Source organism: Alligator sinensis, unplaced genomic scaffold (genome assembly GCF_000455745.1).
Source record: "Alligator sinensis unplaced genomic scaffold, ASM45574v1 scaffold1118_1, whole genome shotgun sequence".
Lineage (NCBI taxonomy): Eukaryota > Metazoa > Chordata > Crocodylia > Alligatoridae > Alligator > Alligator sinensis.
Window position 1 is genome coordinate 924,674 of NW_005842070.1, and position 13,896 is coordinate 938,569.

Sequence of the window (13,896 nt, forward strand, 5' to 3'; positions counted from 1 at the left end):
ACTGCCCCCCGCCCGGCCCCGGCCCCGGCCCCGGCCCCAGCCCCAGCCCGCACCGCAGACAAAGCGCAGGAGCAGCGCTAATAAGGGGAAGGCTCATTCAGCTCCCGCAATTTCTTATTATTTGCTGCTTCCCCCCACCCCCTCGCACCCCGCAAGGACTGTTCTGTAGAGCAGGGGAGAGATCTAGAGAGAGCTAGTTATTAGCTTCAGCTATCACCCACCCAGCCAGCTTGCTCTATATAGACGCGCTATCTACCTACCGATCTGTCTGCCTGCTTGGCTGTCCAGGGTGCCATGGGTTTGTAACCACTCGCAGGTATCTCTCTCTCAGGTTCAACCATCTATCTATCCATCTATCTATCTAGTGTTTTCTCTCTCTCTCTCTCAGGTTCCTCTCTCTCTCTCTCTCAGGTATCTATCTATCTATCTAGTGTGCCATTTCTTTTGTAATCACTCTCAGGTTCCAGCTTGGAGAGGCCATATGGACAAAATCCAGGCTCTAGTGGGAGGAGAAGATCCTGGCCTTGAAACTGCCAACAAAGCTGACTTCTCACTTGCATGGCAGCACTCCCAGACAGCACTCTGCATCAACCCGTTCTCCAGAGTCAAAGGCCTATAGGTATCTAGATAGATAGCCATATAGATACATATGCATATAGCTACATATATCTATATTTATATCAATATAGACAAATATCTAGTTATTTAGCTAGCTATCTAGGTATATGTCTATATAGTGATATAGCTACATATATAGGTATGTAGCTATATAGCTACCAATATAGCTATACAGATGTATGTGTGTGTACGTGTATATATATATATATATATATACACAGCTTTATGCATATGTGTGTGTATAGATACAGCTATATAGATATCTCTAGATATCTACATATAGCTATCTAGATACATAGCTATATAGCCATCTAGATACATAGCTATATATGGACATCTATATAGATAGATATCTTGATACCTCTAAAGATATATATCTTGATATCTCTATAGATAATATCTAAATATATATCTATATAGATATATAGCTATGGGCCCTTGACTGCGGAGAACAGGTTAGCGCAGGACTGGGGAGGAATTTATTAGCACAATTATGGCTCAGGGATATTTGACAGCCTCTCTGCTGATCAGCTGAGCTGCTGAAAGGAAAAAAGACTGCTGCAGCTTTTGTGTGGGAGCATCTGAACTGCTTCAATATGGGGCACATGATCCCCTCCCTACCACCCGCCCCCCAGCTCAATGCATTCCCTCCAGCCAGCATCCGACTCAATCCTGTTTCCGAGCCAGGCTGCATGCAACAATGCAGAGAGAAAGAGCCACTGAAAACAAAATGCTTCCCAGACATCACACCCCTGTTATCCAGTTGAAAAGCCTGGCCCTGTTTTGCCCAGCTGAATGCATCTAAAAGCAACTGTTCTGCACCCAGCCGAGAGAAGGACATTTACCTCTTTGCTAGGTGGCTATTAATATGCAGCAAAATTATAGCTGTACAAGCCCAAATGCAATCGCCCTACCTCATGTAGGGCAGATCCAGCAATTCAACTGCTGGAAACGCACACTTTGTGAATAATCAAGTGTGTGTGTGGCACAATGCCCCATACTACAATAACCAGAAAGGAGACAGAAGTGGCTTGTCCTGGCTGTAATTACTAATCCTGTACATGAAAAATAAACAGGCAATAAGCATAAACTCATGAGACAGTATGAAATAGTCTAATCACTTCTGTAGAGAGTCAGACCAACAGATTCTGTCTCGCATGGGTGATTTTCTAAAATTAATCATTTTCAAATGTAGTATTTTCAGTCACTCCCTTCAGAACAAAACCAAAAATATTCCAGTTACAAAATACAATTCTCCAGGCTTGTAAGCGCCAGATAACTACTTTACAAACGAAAAGATGCTAAAGATACAAAGCGGGGAAAAATATTGGCTTTATGAAGTATTATGTTGAAGCCCTTGGAATCCGTCTCCCTTCGGAAGTCAACACCTGCCTTTAAAATGGACTGCTGAATGGCATCAGACTGTAAGAATATAGCAAGCAATGAGCCACAACGGGGTGTGCATTAGCGGACTGTTGGTGCACGCCTTGAGTGATCGGAGGCATTCAGCCAAGTACACCAAAAGCCTACAATACTAATGTACCTCCTGATGTGGCTTATTCCTATTAGCGTGGTGTAGAGCTCCTTCCATTTTAAATTTCATTATTTAATATAGCCTTACACTGTAAAATATAACTTGTGGAACAGGCAAAAATAGCAGAAAGAAGGTTATAAGCAAGCCTTGCAGTATTGAAGAGTTGGCTGTTACAGGACAAAGTAGCAAGCATCAAAATTATACTATACAGAGACTATACAGAGCAGGGGTCCATCTCTTCACTTGTAAAATGTTCACACTGCCTTATTATAGACCAACTATTACCCTCCCAAATATCTATGATATGTAGATGCAGAGGCCTGATCCATACATGAGTGATACAACTCTACTTTATCCCAGAGCAGGCTATTTGATTAACAGTTCCACTGGCCAACTTCCCCCAAAGCAGGCTATCCAGCAGGGCACTGATAATTCAAATACTGCATTAGGATGCTGAAGAATCACTCCTTTCTTAAGCAGACACTCTGCAACACCCACCTGCCTGCAAAGCAGGAGAGGGGGAGGCATGATAATTAGGGTTGAGCAGTGGATGTTAGAAGGGGGTAGGTGGTAGATGGGTATGCAAAATAGCAACATGTCCTGAGCTGCTTCCTTCCCCAGAGGTTGCTTCACTTAATTCCAATGAGAGACGTGGAAATGTATGGGCATTACATATGTATGTTATGTACATACCCTGCAGACTTGGCAGTCTGTTCCATCAAACCTTGTGCATCAGAACCTAGCAGAGGTAGCTTGTTGCCATTATTGCTGACTTCCCACCATTTGGTAAAAAATGTTTGTTAAATGCTAGAGAAAAAATGCCAGCTAGAGCAACTAACGTGAGGTACTTGGAAAAATGGAATTTGTACATAATACTTGTGCCAGCCCCTGAACTACAAGTTTAAGACCCAAGGATAGTGACTGGGATCATAAGCAACATCTACAGAACAAGAGACAATAATCTCCTTTTGCCCAAGAAGCCTTGCCTAGACCTTGTTATAGCCAAGAGAACACGTGGAAGTCCTGAATCACTATATTTCACTTCATAGGATTTTTCCTGCACAAAGGAAAATCTCCATTTTAGAGAAATGTGACATTGTCTGCTACTCCATATACTAACTTGTAACACAGTGGGCACATTTACATGAGATGCTTCAAGCACAGCAGACTAATTCTATTGCACATTAATGCAGCAGGCAAAACCCATGCTAATGCAGTAATGTGCAGTAGAATTAGTCTACTACACATTAACGTCACAAAAAAGCACGTGCAGGCGTTTCTGTGCAGTAGTGCCGATTACAGCGCATTAATTACTGGTACTCAACTTAATGTGCTGTAATTACAGCACATTAATGAATGTGTAGGCGTGCCCAGGGAGAAAAGCTTTCCCTTTGGTTAAGGACATGACTTTCAGTAAGTCAACAGACGTCAGGTCTGTAAGCAAATGTGTTTATCTAGTCGGACTTTTTCAGAAGGCTGTAAAACCAGTTCTGGTTCCCTACCCACCCTGTATTTAGATATATGTTTAAATTATATTGAGCTTTAGTTTTCAGTACTGGGACCTTAAATTCAATATGCTAAATGGCCTGCAGGCCCTATTAACTAGGGCTACAGACCATGTGGGTAGATCAGTTTGCAAACTGGGCCATAAACAAATCCAAACATGTAGTCCTTCCATAACCAAAACAGCAGTGGATGCTTCTGCTTGAGAAAGGAACTAGATTCAGTATATTGGCTGATATTTTCAAAACAAAGGACCTAGTTATTTTACTTGTGTGCTTTGTGTGTAATACGTACATATATGTAGAAAAGATGTTTGTCTTCCAAAGCATAACTGAGTCTGGAAACTTGTGTCAGGTTAAACATGCACAAGGATTCATGTCTTTAACCCCTGAACCACTATTTAGTTATTTCATAAAACAACGTTTAATGTGGTATTATGAACTTGCATTACTGGTCTGGTTACACATAACCTCAGGCATGAGTCATTTTACAGTGAAAGGAGGGTAATTTGCAAACTGTGGTGATTGGAGGCATATAATGATTTGGTTTAGGATTCTCTAATTAAATCACTGGATAATTAATACATTGCAGCATAATATTCTGAAAAAGAGTGGTTTTTTATTTTAAGTTTTTATGTTTTAAGTTCTAAATGTTCTAACAAATTTACCATATGCGAAACAGACTTAGAAAGGTCAACATCATATTCAAAATGACCATTAGAAATGCATGAATATAATTAAATACAGTTTTCTTTTTCTTTTCAGGTGGAGCTGACATTTTTATTCTTGCACAATGATTAGCATCCCATGGAAAATGAGCAAAGCCATTTGTGTGCAGCTTGCTGTAGTTTTGAGGATCTAAAGGAAAACTAAGATCTAATCTTCCTCCCACTGAAGTCAATGATAGCTTTGTAAAGAACTTCATTAGTTTAGGATCGGTCCCCCAACCTATAAAGTAGCTCTCCTTGAAGGAATAATAAATTAAACCTTTTAAAAAAATAAACAATAGCAACAGTACTACTACTACTACTAATGTGATCTGCTGCTGAAAAGGCTAAGGAAGGTAGTTTTCCCACTCAGTGAAAATCATCATTTCTTTCTGTCTGACATTTTAAAATCCCCTTTAAGTTTCTCTCCGAGATCCCAAATGGTTGATGTAACAAATCTGTATCTTCTGAAAACATGTTCCCTTAATGCCTATCTTCAGACACATAGCCCAGCACCCTCCGGGATAGTGCCTGTGATCTCTCAGAGCCAGAAGCTGCCATCCTTACTCAGCCAGAACTCTCAAAGGAACCAGTAATAATTTGAGCCCGAGCATTAAAAGCTGGGTGCAAATAGCCTATTGCACAGTGTTTCATGGGTTCTGTGTATGTTTGGAGTAGCTGTAGATTGTCAGACTATTCATTTTCTCTCCAGTCACCTGAAAGTCCTGGGGGTTGACATGAGGGCAGAGGTGGGACATAGCTAATGGGCTGGCTACTTAGAAGCCCCACACAGTGCTCCACTAGGTGCCTTCTGACTTAGTTAAGTTATAGACAGAGCTATAGCAGCAGGCACAGATGAAGCTAGTCAGGCACCAGTTACTCATCAGTTGCTCTGAATGCTGCACAGCCAGTAATCCCACTTCAACTGATTTTATAAAAAAGGAAGAAAAAAAAAGGAAAACACAGGTGAACGTTTCTAAAGACATTTCAACAGTTTGTGAGAAATGGGGAAAAAAAGAAAGCTATCAAGACTTGGGTTAGAGCAAAGCTAGATGCAAGAGTAGGGGAAAGGTGACTAGAACGAAACAGGACGGGTGGTGGAAGGAGAGAGAGACAAATAATTCAGCTGGATGGTAATCTGGTGACTTTCAAGAAACTGTGGTGGTTGCACAATACCTAACCATTTTAGAGTGGTATGTATCAAAGCAAGAGAAGGGTAGGCCAAGAGGCTGAGGAAAATCAAGAATCTAGGCTAACAAGGCTTCATGGTGTCTCAGATAAGCCAGGATCTCAGGCTCACCATGGAAGCCAGTATGTCCCAAAGTGTGGAACTGAGGGCAGACATGCAGAAGTCACAATTTCATCATCTCCATTTGGCTCATTATGCATGGTCCTTAGGAAATTTGGTACCAGTCCTTCCAGAAGATCCCATGTGACACCACGGGCACCCAATCCTTGGTTTCCCCCGAGGAGCCTTGTTCACATTAAAGAGACCCACAGCTGGAAGGGCAGGCTTTGATGGTGTCTTTCAACCACACTTTTGCTTTGGTACAATTGTGTTTTGAGGTCTAATGTAATGGAAGCCGCTAATGGATCTGCTGTAGCATTTTGCATTTTCTTTCTCCTGAGCTGCATAAGCAGAAAATGAGTCTTGACTAGAAGACTCTCTGTTGGCTGAGCTCTTCTCCTAGGGGGGCAGATAGACACGCAGATAGATAGGCTTATTTCTCTATTATGACTTCATATAAAGAGAGTGACGGATGTTTATCCTCTACACAGAAATGTTGATGATACAACTGCAATATTCTGGACAAGGATCACAGATCAAGATTGAAATGGTTGTGAGTTTACTTGGTAGGGAATCGTGTGACACTGAATAGTGACCATGATGTTATGAGGAAGGCAAAGGGTTTTTAAGGCTGTATACCCATGAGTAGTGAGAGTGAATGCATGTATCAAGAACATGCACAGCAGGAGAGGTTGGAAATACTTGCTTTCCCTTTGGCTCTTTTGCCCCACTCCCTGTGGTGATATTCACCCAAATGTCCTGTTCTGTTTTTTGGACTACACTGAAGTTCAAGTGCATCTCTGCTCTGTTTCTGTCCAGGCAGATATATATGCCACTGTCTACGTGTATGCTAGGGTGAGATTGAACCTGCCTGCTTTCAGTGACACCAGATAACATTGTGTAAGATTAGAGATCGGTGATCCTCACGCTTTCCATGTTGACTGATTTGCATTCTGTTAATAAAAAAGCCCTACTACTCCTTTTCCTATTTATGTACCTCTTTATGTAGAAACATTTCTTTGTCTCATACAATGTTCCCAGGCAAAATATTTGTTCTCCTTTTAGTAATCAGACACATGGAAGCAGACAGCAGGTCTTAAATGAAGTCCACTTTTACTATTGCTTTAGCTGTTCTTTGTCTGAATAGGCAATATAAATTAGTTATTACCAGAGTCCTCCTGTCCAGCACTGCTGCCTGCCTGGCACCAGTTGCCACACATAGCTTTGAATGGAAGTTGCAGCACAACCACTGTTAAGGGTCTAAGCACATTTCTGGTGTAGCAAGTTGACCAGCAGTTTTGAGTGCATTGGACACAGGTTTTCTTTCCTGACCCCTGCTGAAGTTTGCACTCAGCATAAATCCTGCCATTATTCTGGTGTCATCTAAAGACAAGAACTTCAGAGCGAGGCTGGCTGGTGATCTGTATATGATACAGGGTAGGTTTCTAGTGGACAGAGGATTGCTTAGCTTCCCTAGTTGTTGTTGCTGTTACAGCGGGCCAGATTTTCAGAACACTCCTGCACTGCTTATCCTCCCACAAATCCCAGGGTGATCAAAAGAGAATATGCACTTGCTGCATACCTAAATCACCCCTTTGAAACTTCCCTTGGATGTCTCGCCCTGTGAGCTTCTACTTATAGAAACAGCTAATCTGTTCTAAACTGGGTGTTTAGCATCTTTGCAGACGTACAGATTTTTTTCCACTGATTTCAGTGAGTGCAGGATCAGGCCCTCACATATCAATTTTATTCTTTAGAGGCATGATGATCCTACAAACCTTGAGCGTGAGTGGGATCTTTGTTAAATATGAAGTGTAAGGATGAACTTTGGATCTTTTTGAATGTGGGCTGAGCCTTTATAACAGCTCTTGTTGCAGAGGATCCTGACCACAATAGCTCAGATAGTTGGCTGCATTACTTTCTCATGGTCTTGCGTGCCATCCCATAATGCAAAACCTTCTGTAATGCAATTCCTGGGGCTAGCACCAGCTGAGCAAACTGGGTAACACAGCTTCACTAGCACTTGAGAGTCAATGCTGAAGTGAAATCCTGGAGTCCCTGAGTAGTTTTTTCCTTATCTCATGCTGAGTCTCTAGGATTTCTGAGCCTGGAAGGTGGCCTAGGGTATATTCTCTGAAATACACCCATGAGAAAAACATGTGCCAACTTGCTAAATGGGTGCATATTCCTTTAAAGAGAGTTTTAAAAAAATCCCATTTTAGGCTTTCTGCTGCATATATGGAAAAAGATGACTGGCCTCTCTCTATTTACTCTGCCCTCATTCAGGTAACACTGCTATTGAACAGAGAGAAGTAGGTAGCTTGGTTAGTCTCAAGTCAGACAGAAGCCAAGGCAGAGTTGCACCTCAGACTAATTCAGAGATGCATAAGCTTTCACAAGCAACACATGGTTGCTCAGTATTTGATGGAGTGAGCTGTTGCTTGTGAAAGCTTATGCATCTCTGAATTAGTTCATCCACGAGGTGCAACTCTGTCCTGCTTTCTACTCCCATTGAAGTTAATCATATTTTTTCCTGAGGTAGGACATACTGAAAAGCAGGTAAAATTTTCAAGATTTATCCTCTTATATTTGTAGATGCTCTAATCCCAAATAATCAAATTGTTACAGCAGTAATGGATTATCTGGGAGTCTTAAAAAATCATTAAACATATAGTTAATCTTAACAAGGATGATCCAGTCAGATTGTAAAATTATCAACAAGCTGTTACAGAAACTGTACATGAACCAATATAAAATCCCATGGTCCCTGTAGGAAGGGAACTGCAACCAAAATGTTAAAAGAATAAAGTTTCCATCTGTATAAAAATACAACAGTCCCCTTCCCCACCCTCCTGACCTTCACTCAATATTCTGGTTACTTTGAAGAGCAGAAAGTAATGAAATCAAAGATGAAATCAAATGGTGATCATGAACTCTACACTGGAGATTACATGATTATTCACAATGGAGGGAAGCTTTGCTGACATACAGTTTTCCTGCATGGGCCGTGTGAGATGAAGCCATTGCTCAGAGTACCATACTATATATGTCAAATCATACAGAGATGAGCTGAAAGATCAGAAGCAATCTGGAATCAAGAAAGACTGCACTGCATCATGCTTTCCAAAACCAGCACTTTGCAGGCTGCTAGTGGGAACATATCTGCCAGCCTCTCTGTTCCTATGTATGTACCACCAAGTCAGTTTTGTTTATCCCCAGTAAAATAATAATAATAATAATTTTAAAAGGCAGTTATAGCCATAATGCAGTCTAGTCAGTATTACTCCTGCACTGACCTGTCACACCATACAGTCAGTGCACAGCAACCCTAAGCTACATGATATGTTAGTACCATCTTAAACACTTACAGTAAAGGTATGGTACACAAAGGTGCTGGTAACCCAAAAGACTACTAAAAACATGTAAAAACATGTACCAAAAACCTTCCTACATGGCAAGGAAATTACATGGTTTCCACTTGGATATAGTGGTTAAAATCCCAATCTGAGAAGCATTTAAGAGGGACTATCAGAACTGCCATACTGGCTCAGGGCAGTGGTCCCTCTGGTACACTGGATGACCTCCATTATGGTCTATCATATCTCATGACCATTACACCCTGGTGTGCTTGGATCAGTCTAAATCACTTAGTCACCACCCCCCCCTCCCCCCATTACCAGCACACTGGAATCAGCTTCCCTCTTCAGGGACTACAGCTCATTTCCAAAGAGCCTAACATAAAATGAGTTTGATTGGTATCATCTCAGCAATTCACATGGTTTCTCCTGAACAACTTGGAGCAGACTTTCATGCCTGTTAGTCTATTGAAGAGGAGTCACTATAAAGAATGAATGACACAAAACGACACTGGCATATTGTAACACCTTAAACACAAAACACAGAGAGACTTTGTTGCCAGTACTGACAGACTTACAGACTTTATTCTTAAGCACAGTTATTTATCACTCACTGCCCTTAAAATAATACAGTCCCCCCCTCCAAATTTTCTCCAGCTGCCTTCTTTTTGTTTCACTTTGCCTTATCCACTAGACATATTTAAATTTTCCTTTGTTTAGAATCTACATTTTTTCACACCCTAAAATTATAGCCTGTGCAATGCACAATACTGTAGAAAGTCCCCTCCATTGAAACAGCAGAACATGGTACAATTTTAGCATCATATAATTTCCTGCATAATTGTTAAATCATTTTCTTCCTTTCTTCCCTCCCCCTCTTTTTTTTTTTTTTTTTAAGAAAGAAACATTCAAACTACATATCTAGAGAGACAGGAAACTCAATACCAGTCTGTATTGTGCTTCACACTTACCGCAACATCAAAAACAATCTCTCGTCGGTGAGAGAACTTTTCCTGTCTATTGCTTTAGTCAGTCAGTGGTGAACTCTGTACTCTGCAAGGCACTCTTGGTTCACAAATGTGAAACCTCCTTGTGCTTTTGTGGTATTGTATTCCCAAATATCTTATAATGAAAATATTAAAATAAAACTGTTCATAACATTTTCCTGTGTACCATGTGGGCAACACAAGAAAGCTGACATTATCTGTCAAACTAAAGATAACCACATTTTCTCTCTTTTGTATTGTTAATGTTTGTTATTGTGGATTTCACTTTAATGCTCCAATTACATTTATGACATTCTTACAAACTGAATGGCACTAATGACTTTCATTATTATTTACGCACTTCCTTAATTATAAAGCTCTCTCCCTCTCACTCACAACATGCTCTCTCTCATAACACTCACTCTGATATAAAGCTAATGAATTTTAACTTCCAATTACATAAAGGCTGATTAATTGTCCAACTTCACAACCTCTTTATAATGCATAGTATTAGGTTCTTATACACAACATGAAAGGGGGAAATAGTACTTCTATTTCTCCCCCCCAGTTTAAGAAAATACAGAAGGAAAATAGAATCTCTTTCTCTTTAAAGCAGCATATACAAATTTAATTGAAAACAAATATACATCAAACGGCTCCCCAGGAGAAATCTAAATCTCTCTAAATTAGCAGCATGTAACAAACAGGATAATAATGCCTATTATTATCATCTTTAATTTTTCATGACAATATTTTTTTTAAACCTAGTTCAAGCCCATTAGACAGTAGAAGTAAAAACACATGGCGTTTACATAAGAGGTTTTGGTATTCTATGCCATATTCCTGACATGAACTATTTATATGGTTTAATTATTCAAAGCACTGGACTCCTCCCCTGCTAAAAGAAAAACAAAAATGAGGTTGCTTCAAACCAAATGAAGAGCAATCATAATAAACATACACTTCTGCGCTTCATAATGACAAAGATAATACAATAAACTGAGCTTGGAAAACTTTGAAGGGCATTTTGGAGCTCTGAATAACGTGGGAGTGCAATTCAAGACGCAATATTTAGCACTAAACTGGGCTGCAATCTGTATAAGCTGAACATGTCTCAGTGCCTATGCTGCCATGGGGACTTAGATTCTAGCAGCCAAATTTAAAGCTCCCATCAGTTATGGGAGAAACTGATTATTTAAATACTTTGGCTACCCTTACCCATTTACCCATACATGGTGGTGGAAACTGACAATAAGAATACAAAAGCATTCTCTGATCCCATTCTCCACTAAGCTCACCTTGCTGACTTCAACCAGCAGTCCTATTAGCCAGCTTGAGAGCCATTATCTTTGCAAACATATATGCAATCTAAACAAGACAAATAGCAGAACAATTCAATGCAACATTCAGAAGGTCTGAATGTTGAAAACTTCAGTTGAACTGAACAGTTTATGTACTAAAGGAGGAGTGATTATTTGTCTGAACCTGCTGTTGGAATTGACTTATTGGATGGAGAAGGGGATGAGAACTTTTGGAAGAAATATTCCGAGGAACGTAGGAGGGAGGAATTAAGAGGGATAACATTCATAGCGGGGAAAAGTCAAGAGAAACAGTGATTATAGTTTGAATGTACACAGATTTACTAGAGGCAGAAAACATAGAAAGATGGATGGAAAAGTACATCCAAAGGGTAATGTCAGTAGAGAAAGTAAGGGACAAATATGGTATCTGGACAGGGTCTTGGAGGGCACAAATAATGTTACAAGCAGAAGAGTAGAAGCCAGGTGGAGTGCTGAACCTCCCATTAGTGATCCAAACTGGAGCACACCAGGGTTTTATAATGTACCACAGGCAACCAACATGATACAGAAAATATGGAAAGGTGGGACACCTGTCCACACACTGGGCATGTCTACACATGCATTTAATCCAGCATTTAAACTACTTGAGAGTAAACACTCCTGGACAAGCATCTACACATGCAGGGAAGCAGGACCAGATTTGCTGTGACCCTGCAATGGGCTCCTGCCACCAGAGGAAGCTGGAGGCTCCAGTCACAGGTGCCTGCGACCAGCAGCCATCTTTAAAAGACAGCCCCACTTCCGAGTACCTAGCCAGCCACTTTTCTGGCTCCTCCTAGACCCCGTTCTGCTGGCCAGACACTGGCAGGGATGCCAATAAAAATTTCCTGACTGCCATTGCTAGGGTTGTCCGTGCCCTCTTGGGCCTCCAGCCCCACCTCCTCTGGGCATAACCAGCAAGCCAGGACTGGTGGCTGCATGTTGTCCAGGCCACCTGGGAGGATAAGCAGTGGCTGGAGGCATTCCAGATGATCTGGGCCATCTTCCAGGATCTCCTGGAGCAGCTCTGTCTACACCTGGAGCTGCAGAACACTACCAGGCTGCAGCCCTTCTCTGTGGACTCCCAGCTGGCCATCACCCTGTTCAAGCAGGCCACACCTGCCAGCCTTCTTTGGCATGGGCAAACCACCACTAGGAAGGCCATCCTGGAGGTGTGCAGCACCCTCCACAATGTGCTTGGGCACATGGTGCTGCTTGTGCATGGCCCTTGGTGGTGGTGGTGGGGGTCCGTGCCCTGGGCTTCCCCCAGAGCACTGGGGCCCTGGATGGGATCCATATTCCTGTAACCTGCCCACCCCATGGCAACCACACCTACTACAGCCAGCAGCACTTCCACTTCGTTGTGCTCCAGGCCATTATAGACCACCACATCAGCCTTCACAAACATGAGCGCTGGCTGGGCAGGCAGTGGGCACAGCACACGCATGTTTTGGAACTCCGCCCTGCCAGCTTGGGTGCAGGGCAGCCACTTCATACTAGGGGTGCCGGACCTCCAGCTGGGCACAATGATTTTCCTGCCCTTCCTCAGTGGGGACCCTACTTACCTGCTCCTCCCAACACTGGCCAACTGGATCCCTGCCAGACCCATTTCACCCAGTGCACCTTTGGATGGCTGAAGGGATGCTGGCACACCCTCACTGCCCACCTCAAGGTCACTGAGGCCAACATCCCCATAGTCATCATTGCAGCCTGCATGCTGCATAAGACCTGTGAGGCTGGAGGGGGCAGCTGTTTTGTGAGGCCTGTGTAGAGAAGTCACAGCAAGCAGAGGGCACCTGGCACTAGGAGCACCAGCTATGGCAGCAGCAACAGCAGTGGCCCCCCCTGCCAAAGCCCCGGGTGAGCCGCTCACCTGCCAGTGGGGGCCAGGGCACTGGGTACAAGAGGCACTGGCTGAACACCTCCTCCTGCACTCTCCACTGTAGCCTGCCTGGACAGCTGCCCATGGACCCCCACCCCACCACCCACCCCCAGTGCCATACTCACTGTGGACAGTTCTCTGAAAACCACTTTATTCCCATCGCAGAAACAGATTTCCCCCTCCCCCTGCAACAACAGAGCCCATTACCCCTCCCTCCCCAACAATGGGCACAGATGCCCACAGACCATGGTAAGCTGGGTAGGCAGGCCTGGGCCCAGCCAACTGAGCCCCCCATCCCCACTTATTTCCTAGAGGCAGGAGGGTTGCTGGGTGCTGCCTGCAGGCAGCCTGCCTCCCCCACCCCACTTCCACACACAGACAGGCCTGGTTCCTGGCAGCATCTGCTGTCACAGCTTCAGAGCCACTTCCCTGCCTTGACATCACCACCAGCATTGATGCATTCCTCAGTACATGAGAGGCCCATGCCCATCCTAGCTGTGAGGCTACAGGTTGCTCAGTAAAGTTTTGTACTATCTCTCAACTCGTTGCATGCTGGCAGGGGAACCTGGATGCCAGGGGAGCACAGGTAGGCCAGGCGGGAAGGGCGGGCCAGGGCAGGGCCAGAGGCCATGGGCCAGGGCAGAGAGGGCCCTCACCCCAGTGCAGGGCTTACCAACTGGGCG

At 43.2% G+C, this 13,896-nt stretch overlaps 1 protein-coding gene across 3 annotated transcripts in view; it reads right to left on the reverse strand.

The window, feature by feature from the left end:
- The window catches only part of ARPP21 (cAMP regulated phosphoprotein 21), a 276,847-nt gene that overhangs the window by 188,704 nt on the left and 74,247 nt on the right, over window positions 1-13,896 (reverse strand). The window lies entirely within an intron of this gene.